The sequence below is a fragment of the Halictus rubicundus genome, chromosome 1 (assembly GCF_050948215.1).
Source record: "Halictus rubicundus isolate RS-2024b chromosome 1, iyHalRubi1_principal, whole genome shotgun sequence".
In the NCBI taxonomy this organism is placed as follows: Eukaryota; Metazoa; Arthropoda; class Insecta; order Hymenoptera; family Halictidae; genus Halictus; species Halictus rubicundus.
In genome coordinates this window covers 27012346-27028052 of record NC_135149.1, presented here as the reverse complement: position 1 = coordinate 27028052, position 15707 = coordinate 27012346, and the positions used below count along the sequence as shown (strand labels likewise).

The 15707-nt window shown below is 37.5% G+C and overlaps 1 long non-coding RNA gene across 1 annotated transcript; it reads right to left on the bottom strand.

Moving 5' to 3' along the window:
- Positions 1-3029: 3029 nt before the first annotated feature.
- On the bottom strand, positions 3030-4315 carry LOC143360577 (uncharacterized). Its single transcript, XR_013083311.1, has 3 exons — positions 3577-4315; positions 3303-3315; positions 3030-3093 (listed from the first exon to the last, which is right to left on the bottom strand). It is a non-coding gene; the product is annotated as an uncharacterized LOC143360577 (long non-coding RNA).
- Positions 4316-15707: the final 11392 nt, after the last annotated feature.

The following is a 15707-nucleotide window of genomic DNA, read 5'->3' as shown; positions in this document are numbered from 1 at the left end:
CGGGAACCTGACCCGACCCGATCAACCTCTTCCCGACTCGTCCCGACCAACGGGTTCCCGATATTTTCGGGTTCTCGCGCACCCCTAGTTGGTACTATAGTGTATAAAAATATAAAATTAAAAAAGTCACGTCATTTTGGAAATTCAGAATTTTGTCACCTTTTCTTTCGTCCATCTCCATCACATCTCTCTATCCTAAAGGAGTTAAATAATTTTTATATGAAGTACAAACACGTATTTCGAAAAATAATTCAATGTATACGAATAATAATAAATTCAGCTATAGAATACAATTTTCTTTATTAACATCCGTGCATATTTAACGTTGCGACATCCATTTTTGTAGGGGTCTGTTTATACATTGTGCTTTACTTTAAAGCCTTTAAAGCTTTTATTTAAAGACTGATATTTACATGAAAAAAATTTCAAAAATTTAGACAATTTTGTGTAAAATAGGCCCACAAAATTTAAATGAAATCGGCGCGGCAGTTTCCGAGCTGCGTTCGCCGCGTCCGCCCGCCGAGATCTGCGAGATTAATAAGGAAACAGGCGAGAACTATAGCGACAAGAGAATTATAATTATTTAAGACTCTTGAAATAGCCGTGTACCATGACAAAACGAGCCACCCCGGCGTTTTTTCAGACTGGCGGCGTCGCCAAAAATACATTTGGCCACATCCTACCTTTTCTCGTCGCGATTTCCGCCGGATAATTAATTTCAGAATCAGCGGATCTTTTGATCTGGCTACTGATTTACGATCTCGCCACTGCACAATGTCATTCCGGAACGTTGTCATCCCCTTTTGAACGTGTACCGCACGTCTGAAGTCCACCGGAAGTCGTACACTTCGCAAATGGAACGCCGATTCGCATAATGTTGACTCTAGAGTCACCGATCATTTCTATTCTCCTGTGAAATTTTGCAATACCTTCACACCCACGCCTCATCTTTTCGTTAAAAGGTCGTCCTGACCTTTCCAATATTATTTCTGGTAACACTCTGTTCGCAAATTGCAATATTTAAAATTTTCCGAACGTAATTCGGAGACCGTGAACTTTCCCGTACAATTTTCAAGGTTCAGTGGTTCTTTTTATGACAGAAATTAGGCCAGATTGTACGTTTTTTTTTTAAAGGTTCCGCTTTCTGTGATTACAAAAACGATGAGCGACAGTTTGGTAACTATTAAAAAATAAATTGAAGATTGATTTTATTGTAACTGAAGCTAGCACAAAGTCTGAATTTTCTATTAAAGAATTTCCTTAGTGATGATAGAGAAAGTTCTCGCTTCCTGTAAATGTAAAAACGATGATTGACAGTCCAATTATTAAAAGATAAATTTAACATAGGCTTCACTGAAACAGGGATTTGTTTGAAATTTTATATTTTTTTATTGAGAATTTTAACCAACCGGGTAAATAAACGGGTTTGTATAAATAGAAAGAATAATCATGTTTGGATAAAAATAGCATAAAATCGGTATCCGGATAATTCCTGTCAACACTGCGGCTTTGGCAACAAGAATTTCGCGGAGTTTTCAACGATGTAGCAAAACTTGCGACTGTGTTAACACGTTTACAGTCGATGACGTACCGTTGCGTCATCTGATGTTCAAAAGTGGTAACAGGTGACGTATTGCTGCGACGCACACTCAAATCTACAAGTGGGAGAATATGACGTGGTATTGTGTCTTCGTGGTTCTAGCAATTAATAGCTGGGGTCCGTAATTACCCGACCGTGGAACCCAATATTTTCATAGCGCGTAAGAGTCTTTGAAAAATTGTATAGCAGGAACGCCAGTACAATTCAATACGGGCTCCTTTCAGTGTAAATTAGAAACGCACTTAATTCAAGTCTCTCAGATTTGACTAAAAAGTAATTAAGTAAAATTTTAAATTTAATAATTTAAAGCCAAGATGTTTAAACTCGAGGCTGTTATTCTTCAGGTTAACATACAGTTAACATGTTGAGTGCAGAGTTACAATCCCCAAAAATTCCACAGCACTAATATAATTTAGTTACCAAAATCAGAACTGAAAAGTTCAAGTTACTTCTTTAATTCTTTTACATGCTGCAAAGCTTAATAAAAATTTAAAATTAATTACTAAATGTTAATGAGTACTGTTTATTTTGTATGAGAGACGTGGCAGCCAACGTTTCTTTGACGCGGTGAAATTGTTGCAGGCAACTGTTCCTATTGATTTAACAAATTACAACCTATTGAATGGAAATCGATCGGCGTGTCTGAGCATGGCTGACACTTTCTACTTCTGATAGCCACGAAAGTCGGACGAACTTTCGGAGTCGATCATGCATCTTACAAACAAAGCGTCGTTATAAGTATTATTAATATTTTCTTTATATTGTATAATTGATAATTATAAAGCTAAATAATTCGCAGAGAAGAAACTTTTTAGTTTCTTCCAATCAGTCTCAAGTTTTCAACAATATATCTAAAAAAATTGGGTTCAATCTCTTGGGTTCTCCCTCGATCTTCAGACTCCTTAGATTTTTAGAATCTCTCTCGATCTTCAGAATCTTCCCCGATCTTCAAAATCTCCCTCGACCTTCAAAATCTTCCTTAATCTTTAGAATCTCTCTTGATTTTTAGAATCTCCCTTCATTTTCAGAATCTCCCTTAATTTTTAGAATCTCCTTAATTTTTAGAATCTATCTCGATCTTCAAAGTTTCCCTCGATCTTCAGAATCTACCCGATCTTCAAAATCTCCCTTAATCTTTAGAATCTCTCTTGATTTTTAGAATCTCCCTTAGTCTTTAGAATCTCTCTTGATTTTTAGAATCTATCTCGATCTTTAAAATCTCCCTCGATCTTTAAAATCTCCCTCGATCTTTAAAATTACCCTCGATCTTCAGCATCTCCCTAGATTTTTAGAATCTCTCTCGATCTTCAGAATCTTCCCCGATCTTCAAAATCTCCCTCGACCTTCAAAATCTCCCTTAATCTTCAGAATCTCTCTTGATTTTAAGAATCTCCCTTCATTTTCAGAATCTCCCTTAATTTTTAGAATCTCCTTAATTTTTAGAATCTATCTCGATCTTCAAAGTTTCCCTCGATCTTCAGAATCTACCCGATCTTCAGAATCTCCCTTAATCTTTAGAATCTCTCTCGATTTTTAGAATCTCCCTTAGTCTTTAGAATCTCTCTTGATTTTTAGAATCTATCTCGATCTTTAAAATCTCCCTCGATCTTTAAAATTACCCTCGATCTTCAGCATCTCCCTAGATTTTTAGAATCTCTCTCGATCTTCAGAATCTTCCCCGATCTTCAAAATCTCCCTCGACCTTCAAAATCTCCCTTAATCTTCAGAATCTCTCTTGATTTTAAGAATCTCCCTTAATTTTTAGAATCTCTCTTGATTTTTAGTCTCCCTCGATCTTCAAAATTTCCCTCGATCTTCAGAATCTTCCCGATCTTCAAAATCTCGCTTAATCTTTAGAATCTCTCTTGATTTTTAGAATCTCTCTTGATTTTTAGAGTCTCTCTTAATTTTTAGAATCTCTTGATTTTTAAAATTTCCCCCAATCTTTAGAATCTTCCTCGATCTTCAAAATCTGCCTTAATCTTTGAATTTCTCTTGGTTTTTAGAATCTGTCTCGATCTTTAGAATTTCCCTTGATTTTTAAAATTTCCTTCGATCTTCAAAATTTTCCCCCGATCTTTAGAATCTCCCTTGATCTTCAGAATCTCCCCGATCTTCAAAATCTCCCTTAATCTTTGAATTTCCCTCGATCTTTAAAATGTCCCTCGATTATTCAAAGTTTCCCTCGATCAGTAGAATCTCCCTCAATCTTCGAAATCTCTTTTGATCTTCAGAACGTCCCTCCATCTTCGGAATCTCCCTCGATACTTTACGATCGCGGTTCTCCGTGGATCGCCGGCCAAGTTTCGTCGATTTACGGCGACGCGTCGTATTACACGGTTCCTGATCGAAGGATCGCGGCCAGATATCCGCGGCGTTGCTTCGCGCGTCTTGTCGCATCGATCGTGTGCAGTTTCTGGTGCAGCCGGCGCGCACTATTTTCGTTTACCTTCGACGGTGCGTGCCAACGCGCGCCTAACCGGCTAACACCGGGGTGCGACGCTGATTTATCCGTCGCCAATCCGGTTAGGGAGCCGGCAAGAATCGTTCGGTGTGCCAGAACGATCGTCACAGGAGGTAACATCCTCCATCGCGGGCAACAGCCATCGTCCCGTGCCAAAAGAGAAGAATTTTCACGGTCGCTTGTCGCTCGCCGATTTCATTCGCCAGGAAACACGATGCCTGGCATCGCACGCGTACCGGGCAGATCCATGGATCACACCTCGTAATCTCACTTTTTCTCGAGAGCGACCCCTCCCCCCACGATTCCGCATTTTAGTCTCGTTCGATAAGTGTAGGCGAACCTTGACATGTGCTCGCATAATTGTAACACGGGGAGATTAAAATAGAGAGTGGGAGGAGCAAGGATTTTTGGCTTGTTGGGACTGTAGTGGACTGTGTTAGGCTCTTTTAGCACACGAGGACCTCCATACTGGGTCGCTTATAGTTGAGGAAGTGGGAATTTAATATGTACGGTCTTTACTTGATATTTGTCCAAAACACATATATCGGCCAGGAGATGCTATTCTTTGATTCACGTCGAACGTTAAAAAGTTTCATGACCCATTATAGGGTATACCCCGTGGCAGTGGGGATAGTTTTGGGACTTTTATCGGCTAGGCAATTTGGGACATATACAGAGTAAACACTGTATAGGATGGACAAGAATTTTTAGTCCATTGGGACTCTGCTGTACGGTGTAGAGCACTATGTTAATTTCTCAAGTACAGGAGAACCTCGATATTTGATCATTCATAATTGTGAATAAGGGGAATTAAAATATAAAGCGAGAGGAACATGAATTTCGAATGTATTAGGACTGTAGAGCATTGTTTTAGATTCTTTAAGTACAGGGGGACCTCGATACTTGATCAGTTAGTTGTGGAAGAGGAAGATTTTAGACAATAATGGGGGGAGTTAGGATTTCTAATTTTTCAGAATTGTGGTATATTGTCACAGGCTCCCCCGGTGCAGGAGTACCTCGATACTTGCTCGTTCAGTTATGGAAAATTAAATTGGACGAAATGAGAAGCGAGGCTTTCCACTTTGCTAGGACTGTAGCGTACTGTTTGCATGACGATTCTATTAACAAGCTGATCGTGAATCGTTAACAATAATCGTTAATGGCAGAGGGTCCGTCATCGCATAGCAGTACCATGCCAAAAATGCTTTTAGGCGATTGTGAGCGTTATTAGGTGCCAGAGTAATTTATTTTACTTCTCGACTAATTTATTCTACATAAGACCAACGATTAGTTTTCTTTTGGCTTCCTCTTACAGTCTTTAAGCATGAAGACTACGCCTAACAAGTAATCTATTTTATCCTTCTGAAACAAAGTGTGTCGAATTAATTTTTTTTTAAATATTCCGGATGCGTTGACCACCCTGAAATTATTTGAAGATAGTTAAAATCAATGAGTCAGATGTCAAAAGCACCCCACTTTTCTCCAAACATAATCTACTAATCATGACAGTGTTTTTTCGATATATGTCAACAACACGGGTATTGCCAGCGACATATATCGTCCAGGAGATACTATTATTCTTTCATCCACGTGAACGTCGTACTCGTTATACCCCACGGCAGTGGGGATAGTACTGCGACTTTTATCGGCCAAGTATTTGCGACATATATCGAGAAATGACTGTACTTCGACTTACAAATTTTACTATTTATTTAGAGACTCCAAATTAAATTATGAAAATTTGATTTACAGCCATTGTAACCAGACTATTAATTACGTAACCATAATAAACTCCAGTAAATCAAGTATCGTTAATAAATCTTGACTCACAGTGTTTACAAGCAGAGTATTAATTATGTGAAGATAGTAAAGTCCAAGAAATCAAATAACGACGTCATTAAAACTTGATTCACAGTGATTAGAAGTATTAATTATTAACACAGCACAGTATTAATTACGTAAGGTCTTGTAACCCTTATCTGTTACAGCTTTTGTGCGTCCGGCTTCTAAAGATAAATATAGGGCAAAATAAATGAAACGAACTATTCTACCGTGTATCATACTAATGCCACCTGTAACTCTCGATGAATTACCGTGACGATTAGAGTCACGCTCGCTATTCTTTCGCGTTATCGTATCGAGCCACGTCTTATCGAGCCATTATCTGTCCGAGTGATGATCGACGATCGCAAACCGATTTCTCCAATTACGTTGCCACCAGTTGCCGATCGGACGCGGCGAATGATGTGTTTCGCATCGTGATCAGCCGTGTCACACTCTCATATATCATGTCACGAACGTCTCAAGCCGAGGTACGCGGAAATTTTCTTAACAATAATCGTGTTAGCAATCTCCGATCGTGCGTCACTTTTCTCGGCGGTATAGCCATTGTTTTCGAGAACGGACAGGAGGCCTTGAGGTACCACCGGCATTCCGAACAATAGCTCGTCCTATTTCGAAAAGTTTCGACATTTTTTACGACACCGCCAATTTAGAAACGAAATTACGAAGGCCACGGAAACAATTGTTTTCTTCGTAAAGAATTCTTCGTAAAGTTGTGAGAAATCTTTTGAAAAAGTTCTGAATCTCGGAAAATTATTTTCGTAAAGTATAGCACGTTTCTGGTACTGTAAATATTGCAAGAAATTTTCGAAAGTCGAGCAAAATAATTATTTTCTTTAGCAAGTATTTTATGTCACGGTTTAGTTGATAATTAGCGAAAATTATTTTATTAGAGTGCGACTTGTTTTAGAAATTTGGAAAAAAAATGCGAGAATGCTTCGCGATCAGCCCTTTAATTTGATGACCCCATAACTCATATCGGGGAACCTCAGGTCTCTTTTTCTTCCTCAAAACGAGCTATAGTGATGATCACGCACCGCCCGGGGCGACGAAATCCGCTGATAAAGCTTTTATCAGATCATGCTCGTTCTTTCGATTCGTGTAATCTCATGCGAGGATGTTAGGAATCTGTGTTTGAAGGGGAACGTTCGTTTCGTTTTTCGTACCGAGATCATGTTTCTGAATGACAGTGCAACAGAAATATATTAATGATATTGTTCTCTGATTTCGTGCAACGAGGATAAATGCTAGTGCGCTGTTAGGGTAAATTACTCTCGTTTCACCGTGTTTTGTCACAGTTTTGGCTATCAGGAGCTTATCGCGATAACAGGAGGCCATGATTTGTTATTCACAGAAATTATCTAGATAATTTTATTCCTGTCTCTTCGTTTCTCTCGTATAATTCTTCCGTTTGGAATTTATATTTTTATTTTATTAATGATCTAGCGTAATGTTTCCGTATCTTACTCCTAACATTCGCACGATTATAGTTCGTGTAATTAGTTTCAATGATCGCGAGAGTCGCGGAACAATTTGCGCGTCGGAAGATCTTCGTGAACTCTCCCCTCTGTGTATCATTCATTCTATTTCGTTTGTTTGTTTCCTCGAACGCTTTCCTTTGATAATAACAACCGTGACGCCGAGGGAAACGCACTCCGTTCATGGACGTTTATTATTAGAGTGCGAACTTTTGATGGGAAATCCAACTCCTGCAAATTCGAAATTCGAACTCGAATTTTATTTTTCCCGCGGAATTAATTTCTTCCCGAGAAACGAAACATCAATCAGAAAAACTCTGCTCCAGATATCGTGCTTACTGAATACATTCGCGACGACCAGAAAAATGTTAAACATTTTCGAAAATCTGTACATTTCGAATGAATAGAAAAATTGTGGCTTCAATGCATTAATTATAAAACTTGTCCCAAAATGCAGCCACCATGAAACACGAACGAAAAGAAAAATTTCGAGACGCCTCAATCGTTTATAAAATTCACTCCGAGATACATCTTTGTAAAATATATTCTGAACGAGAAGAAAAATTGCCTGACGCTAAAGCATTAATTATAGAATCTGTTCCGAAATGCGGCCTCTATGAATAAAATGCGAGTCCCTGAAAGTGTCAATTATAAAATTATAAAATACGTTTGAAGGGAAAGAAATTGAAAATTGGCCGTGGTTTGAGAAAAATAGTGCATTACATTTTCGGTTGATTGCGTTAACCCTTTGCACTCGAAGCTGTTCTAACTCCAAAATGAATTTTTTTTCCAACCTAGAATATTTCCCTTCTTTCCCTTTTAATATATATATATATATTTTTCATGTTATTTATTTAATACATTATTACTCTTTACTATATTACTCTTAAAACACTGAAATGCTTAGTAATTTATTAAATACAAAGAAATTAATAAAAAATATTTTGAATAATGATGCAGCAATAGTGACGCCTTACAGTCGCCATTCGAGTGCTAAGGGTTAATAGTTTCATTACGGTCGTGATTCGTCCTCATGCGTAGAAACCTGTTGCGATCTATTTGTTGTGCTCGCGTTCCTCGATAACATCGGTTCGCCGGGATCGGTGTAATTCAGATAAACGGAGAAACGTGAACGGTGGTTATCGCTTAGGTTTGTTTTTAATTGGTTCACCGATACACCCGAATCTTCGTAGATAAACCGCAGTATTCGCGCGCGGACTGTGAAGAGAAGACTTGTGTTTCTCAAAGTTGGACTAATTCGAAATGTACGTCAACATTCAGCGACTGTTGCGCGAGATTTATTTTTGCAAATGTTAATAGTGAAAAGTGAACGAGCATCGATACTTTCCCGACGATTTTATTCTGTTGAATTAATTCATGTTTTTAGTGCTAACTCTTTTCCCTTGATACCGAGAACGGTTGAAAAGCGACATTTTCTTGTAGAGGAGTAATACGAAGTGACGAGAGGTGTATTATATTTTGAAAGTGTTTTTTGAGAGAATTTGGGATCAACATTTCAGTCTGGAGATGTTGGTACTGAGATGTGAATATTTTCTTTGAGCAGACTTAACTGCTGCACTTTCGACTGTTTTAATTAGTTTTGTATGGTAAATTTAGCGAAGAGTAATACCAAGTGGTTAAATTATACTCTTAAAATGTTCTTCGAGGATTTAGTGACAGCTCGAGGGTTTTAATTAGTTTATATAGTAAATTTAGTGAAGAGTAATACCGAGTGGTTAAATTATACTCTTAAAATGTTCTTCGAGGATTCAGTGACAGTTCGAGGGTCTAAAAATATAAAATTTAATAAATAATAATGTTGAGTGATGCATATCATTTAATAAAATGTCCTTTGAAGATCTAGGACACGGTGTTTAAGTCCCCAAAAAACATTCAATGAACACTTCAAAAAATTGTACTTTATCTGCATTTAATGGACACTGCAGTGCAATGGACACTCAAATCGTTCGAAGACAACAAACATTCGAAAACGAAGCAGTGCCACTCAATTTTAACCTAAACGCCACCTTCTAAAAAATCTTTTCAAACATCTCCGATCCTCAAAAACGCTTGTACAATATTTCTAAAGCCTAGACACTCTCGTGCAAAATTTTCCACGCTCTAAAAAATATTTCCAAGCGTCCCTAATCCCTAAGATCGCTACCACAACATTTCCAGAGCATTTCCACAGCATAAAACCTGTCGTGCAAAACTTTGCACGCTTCTAAAATCCTAAAATCTGTTCGTTGACAACAATGTGACAATTTTAAATTACACTTGACCCTCTAAAAATCACTTCCAAGCATTTCCCGTGTTCAGAGAAGCCTCCCCAAAATTTCGGAAGGTTGGCCCGCCGGTGCAAAATTTTGCGCGCACCTCGAGCCCGTTGCAGCAGCGCGGGTGGCCGTTTAGGCGACCCATTCGCGATTAGAGCGAGCGTTCACGGTAAAGAGACAACCGAGGTAGCGGCGCGTAAAGAGCAATAAATCGCGGATGTTGTGTAATTTGCGCCACGTGCGAAACGTTTTGCAAACATGTGTTCAAAGGAGAAGCGGAGCATTGTGTCCCGGATGCCAAGACGAGAGTGGTAAATCACGGGGCTCTGGCTGTGTTCAGACGGTTGCTGGTCTCATTGCTGTGAAATTAGAAACATGTTTCGACTCTGTAAACGCCGGGGACTTCATTCATCGCGGTTCGAAACCGTTTGGAACCGACACACAGCGAACGAACAGAACCGTTCTCCCTCGAGATGCGTGCCCGAAGGTCTCGCAGAATCGATTACACGAAACGAAAGCGAGCGGGGTTTCTCCGTGTCGCGGATACTATTGTAACCGGTGGCGCACACTGAACGATTCTCCGTGAAGAAATATGTCAGCGATGTAACGTGAAATTTTTTCGCGGATCACTTCGTTTGGCTGATAATTGGATTTTAGCGCCGCCTGTTGAACGCGTCTGATCACTGCTCACCTTTTCTACTTGCTGCAAGCGTTAGCACGCTTGCCAGTGAAAGTTTCGAGCTGTTCAATGTTTACACGCTCAAATTGCTTAGTTTTGTCGCGATTTTTGGTAGATATGTTCGTTGAATATTTTTGGGAAAATATAATTTCGAGAACTTTGACAATCTTTCTGGATTGGTACAAAAATTCTTGTGTTATTGGAATGAGTTGGATTAAATACTCTTTTTACCAATTATGTTCGTAGAAAAATTATATTTGGTAGCAATGTTCGTTGAATATTTTTGGGAAAATATAATTTCGAGAACTTTATTAATCTTTCTGGATCGGTACAGAAATTCTTGTGTTATTGAAATGAGTTGGATCAAATGCTCTTTTTACCAATTATTTTCGTAGAAAAATTATATTTGGTAGTAATGTTCGTTGAATATTTTTGGGAAAATATAATTTCGAGAAATTTATTAATCTTTCTGGATTGGTACAGAAATTCTTGTGTTATTTAAATCAGTTGGATTAAATGCTCTTTTTACCAATTATTTTCGTAGAAAAATTATATTTTATATAAATGTTCATTGAATATTTTTGGGAAAATATAATTTCGAGAACTTTGACAATCTTTCTGGATCGGTACAGAAATTCTTGTGTTATTTAAATCAGTTGGATTAAATGCTCTTTTTACCAATTATTTTCGTAGAAAAATTATATTTTATATAAATGTTCATTGAATATTTTTGGGAAAATATAATTTCGAGAACTTTATTAATCTTTCTGGATCGGTACAAAAATTCTTGTGTTATTTAACTGACCTGAATTAAATGCTCTTTTTACCAATTATTTTCGTAGTAAGGTGACACCTACCTTTTGAATTGTGCCACCGGTTACAAGAGTCCATTATCTACAGGGTGTCCTAAATTCTTGTCTACAATTTCACATCTTAGCATATGCCACGAATAAAAGTAAGAAAAGTAAGAGAAAGTTGTTGAAATGAATATAATTATAAATGATTCAAGTAACTCTTGCAATTATGTCATTCCGTCTATTTTTCATAATTATTTCAGGTGTATGAAGGCTGCTGAAATCGCACATTTCCTAAATTCAAATATTTTCTGCAAACAAAAAAATTAAATTAAATTAAATTGAAGAGAAAGGAATTTATCAGGATTTTAATTGAAGTTAGCGATCGAAACGGCATCAGTGATTTGGATCGTTGTAAATAATAGCTAAATTCGACCGTGAGTTGGTAACAAAAATCCAAGCTGGTACTTATTTCAGCACGCAGTAGCAGCTAATTGCCTATGTTTTTCTAATCGTTTCATGCAGTGTGTGCTAACTAATTGAGGTCATCGGTGGCAGTGTTTAGCAGCGTTAAAGAAAAAGTTTACCGGGCAAATATTAGTACCGAGAATTCGTGGTGCATATTCGCTGGAACGAGAGAGAGGCAATAAGAACTTCACCATGAAATATTCAGAAGCAAATCCTTCCAATTTCTTCTTAGCCTTCACATTTGCACGATTTTTGACGAACCACATGTTCTACAATTTTTCTGTCGCTTAATCATCTTCTACAATATATTTTAAAAGAATTATATCGTTCTCAAAATTACTGAAGATTAGCAATGTTTTTGACTAAAATTTCACACTGCTGCAATACTGTATAATCCAGCATATTTGATTTTTGTCGAAGGACAGTAACATTTTTCATAGTTTCTGTATGACTTAATCACTTTCTAAAATTTTTTGTGAACGAATTTACAAAATTGTTACTTCAACATTAGCAATGCTTTTTGACTAAAATTTCACACTGCTGCAATACTGTATAATGCAGCATATTTGATTTTTGTCGAAGCACAGTAACATTTTTCATAATTTCTCTATGACTTAATCACTTTCTAATATATTTTCTAAACTTTACAAAATTACTACTTCAAGATTAGCAAAGTTTTTGGCTAAAATTTCACACTGCTGCAATACTGTATAATCCAGCATATTTGATTTTTGTTGAAGTACAGTAATATTTCTCATAATTTCTCTATGACTTAATCATTTTCTAAAAATTTTTCTGAACGAATTTGCAAAATTATTACTGCAACATTAGCAATGCTTTTTGACTAAAATTTCACGCTGATGCAATACTGTATAATGCAGCATATTTGACTTTTGTCGAAGCACAGTAACATTTTTCATAATTCCTCTATGACTTAATCACTTTCTAAAATCTTTTCTGAACGAATTTGCAAAATTATTACTTCAACATTAGCAATGCTTTTTGACTAAAATTTCACACTGATGCAATACTGTATAATGCAGCATATTTGATTTTTGTCGAAGCACAGTAACATTTCTCATAATTCCTCTATATCTTAATCACTTTCTAAAATATTTTCTAATCAAATTTACAAAATTGCTACTTCAAGATTAGCAACGTTTTTCGTTAAAATTCCACGCTATTCCAGTACTATAAAATGACTCAAAAATCGTTGTAAACATCTTCAATACAGCTTCCACAATCACAATACACTGAAATGTTAAAAACGAGTGACACAGTTGCACATTTAGAGAGTGATACAATTTTGTTGGCCACGCTATGTACAATTTGCAATAAAGACTACGTTTAAGTGGTGGAAATGTTGGAGTTCAATTTTCTTCAAGTGCAAGGTTGCCTTAAGATTGATTTCTTACTTTTATTCGTGCTTTTTGGCACGGTTCGCCAAGGAAAAATGCAAAATTCAAGGAAGGACACTCTGTACGTTAACGCAGGATCCGCGACCTCGGTCTTGATCCGGAACAAAGGTTAACGTAAACGGGTCAGAGTGTTTTAACGGAACGTTCTTGCCAAATCTAGTGCCAACTAATATTACTGGAATATGAGAGTGTGTCCTGATAACGATCTGGTTTCCATGGAAAACGTGAATGAGAGGAGTAGCTTACGGTCTTCTGATCAAGGAAGCTCCGCTTCTTTGTCGTCGTTGGTCCCGCAGGGATTTGGTCGCAGTTATGGATCATTTTCCTCGTGTCAGCAGGCGATACAGTCATTTTGGAGCCGAAGCAAACAGGTACAAACAGGTTAAATATTAAATACACAGGTTGGAAAGCCCGGTCGGCTTTAAAATGTTTTAGCACACATGGTTCGTAACAAAAATTCTCAAATAATATAATAACATAATATCCTTAAACAAGAATACAGGAAATACAAGCAGAGGACTCACTCTTTAAAATGAGCCTAGGTGCATCGTTGTACGATTGTTTATCATAAAGTTACAATGGCTTTGATATAAACAATTTTCCATCTGAGATTTAGCGGTTCTTTAATGCATTCTCAGCGGACTCGATTTTCTGTTGCCGCTTCTTTCACAAACACCGCGGGTCTATCAGGTTCCAGGCGATTAAAGTAGAAGCTTTGCTCTTTAGAATGAGCCTATGTAGAGCTCTCAACAATTTTTCTTTGTGAAGATACACAAAGTTAAAGATAGTCGATTTTTCACTGGAGATTGAGTGGTACTTAACTTTAGCTGTCGGTGCATATTGCAATATTTGATATTTTAGCTCAGAAAAAAATCTTTGGAAAAAAGAACTTGGGAGTGTTAAAGTAGAAGGTCTGTACTTTAAAATGAGCCTAGATAGATCCATGTACCATTTTCATTCGCGAAGTTGCAATGGATTGAACATCCTAATTTTTCCCTCGAGATGGGGCGATCGTTCAATCTCGCTCAATATTCAATTTTCTAGTGCACAAAAAAATCGTTTAAAAAGATGGAATTCTGTGGACTGAAAGTAGAAGTTCTGCTCTTCAAAACTAGCCTATGTAGAGCTCTCAACAATTTTTCTTTGCGAAGTTACACGAGGTTAAACATAGTCGATTTTTCACTCGAGATTGAGTGGTACTTAATCTTAGCTGTCGATGCATAGTGCAGTATATAATATTTTAGCTCAGAAAAAAAATCTTTGGAAAAAAGAACTCGGGGGTGTTAAAGAAGAAGGTCTGCACATTAAAATGAGCCCACATAGATCCATGTACCATTTTCCTTCGCAAAGTTACAACCGATTGAACATCCTAATTTTTCCCTCGAGATGGAGCGATCGTTCAATCTCGATCAATATTCAATTTTCTAGTGCACAAAAAAATCGTTTAAAAAGATGGAATTCTGTGGACCGAAAGTAGAAGTTCTGCTCTTCAAAACGAGCCTAGATGGATCTCTGTATCATTTTTTCCCGCGAAGTTATGAAGGATCGTCGTCGATTTTTCGTTGGGGATTGAGCGATCATGTAATTACGATCGTCGGCGGCAGTTAATTGCAGCGCAGCGGCGAGTAATATTTATTCCGCAACCATAAATGTCCACCGCAGGTGTACCAGGACGGGAATGAATGAGCAGCGTTCTATCGTTCAGGTGGAATGTGCCAAGATTTTTCGACGTGCGTCGAAAGACAGACTGCGGTCGCAACAGTGTCGCCGGGACATTTGTTGCGCGGATTACGCTCGATTACCACGGCTGTCCGGCCGCTCGATGACGGATTTAGCGCGGCTAATTACAAGATAAGTTTACAAGGCTGAAAGCTTGTAAAGAACGCCGCTCTAATTAAATCAGCGGCGCGCGCGAAGTTTCGGGAGGCACGATGATTAAGTCGAGCCACCTTCGAAACCGATGTACTCGCTCATTTTTACGTGTTCGCCTCGAGACGCTCTTTTACGACTTCCGGTGACTGAAACATAGTTGGTCATTCAGGATATTTATGCCTTGCAACTGTTTTGCATCGTTACATCTTGCTGGAACTCCTAGGCGTCTATTTTGCGTGAAATTAAATATTAAACGATATTAACACTAAACCTACCACCGCCGAAATTGTAAAAGTGCTTCTGTGAGGAATGATTAAATAAATATATTTAGGAAAGAATGTATTATAATACGAACCGAACAAAATCCAAATAAATTCGTCATTTTTGTAAGACAACATGTATTAGTTGCTTTTAAGGCTCGGTAGGTTTAGTGTTAATCATTTTTTAAAGAAACTCGACAGGAAATTCTAGTATTTTTTAATAAAATTTTTATGTCTGCTCAGAAAGAGGTAGATCGTCTTGCTCGTGTCATATTGTTCGTGATGATTAGTAGACGATTTTTACGCAAAATGTACGTTTCCTAAGGGAATTTGATACAAGATTAAGGAAAATGTATTTCGTGTTTTAATAATTTTGAGAAATCAGGGCTAGTGTGACAATATTTTTATATTCGTCTAAAGTCTTCAGTGTTTTGTCTTGTATCTATTAATTTTTGTCTAGAGATGACTATTACGATATTTGTTAAGGAACCTTCTGCTATAAATCATTCGTTCTTGAAGGACATTAAATAGTTGCTGCGACACTGTGTAACATTAA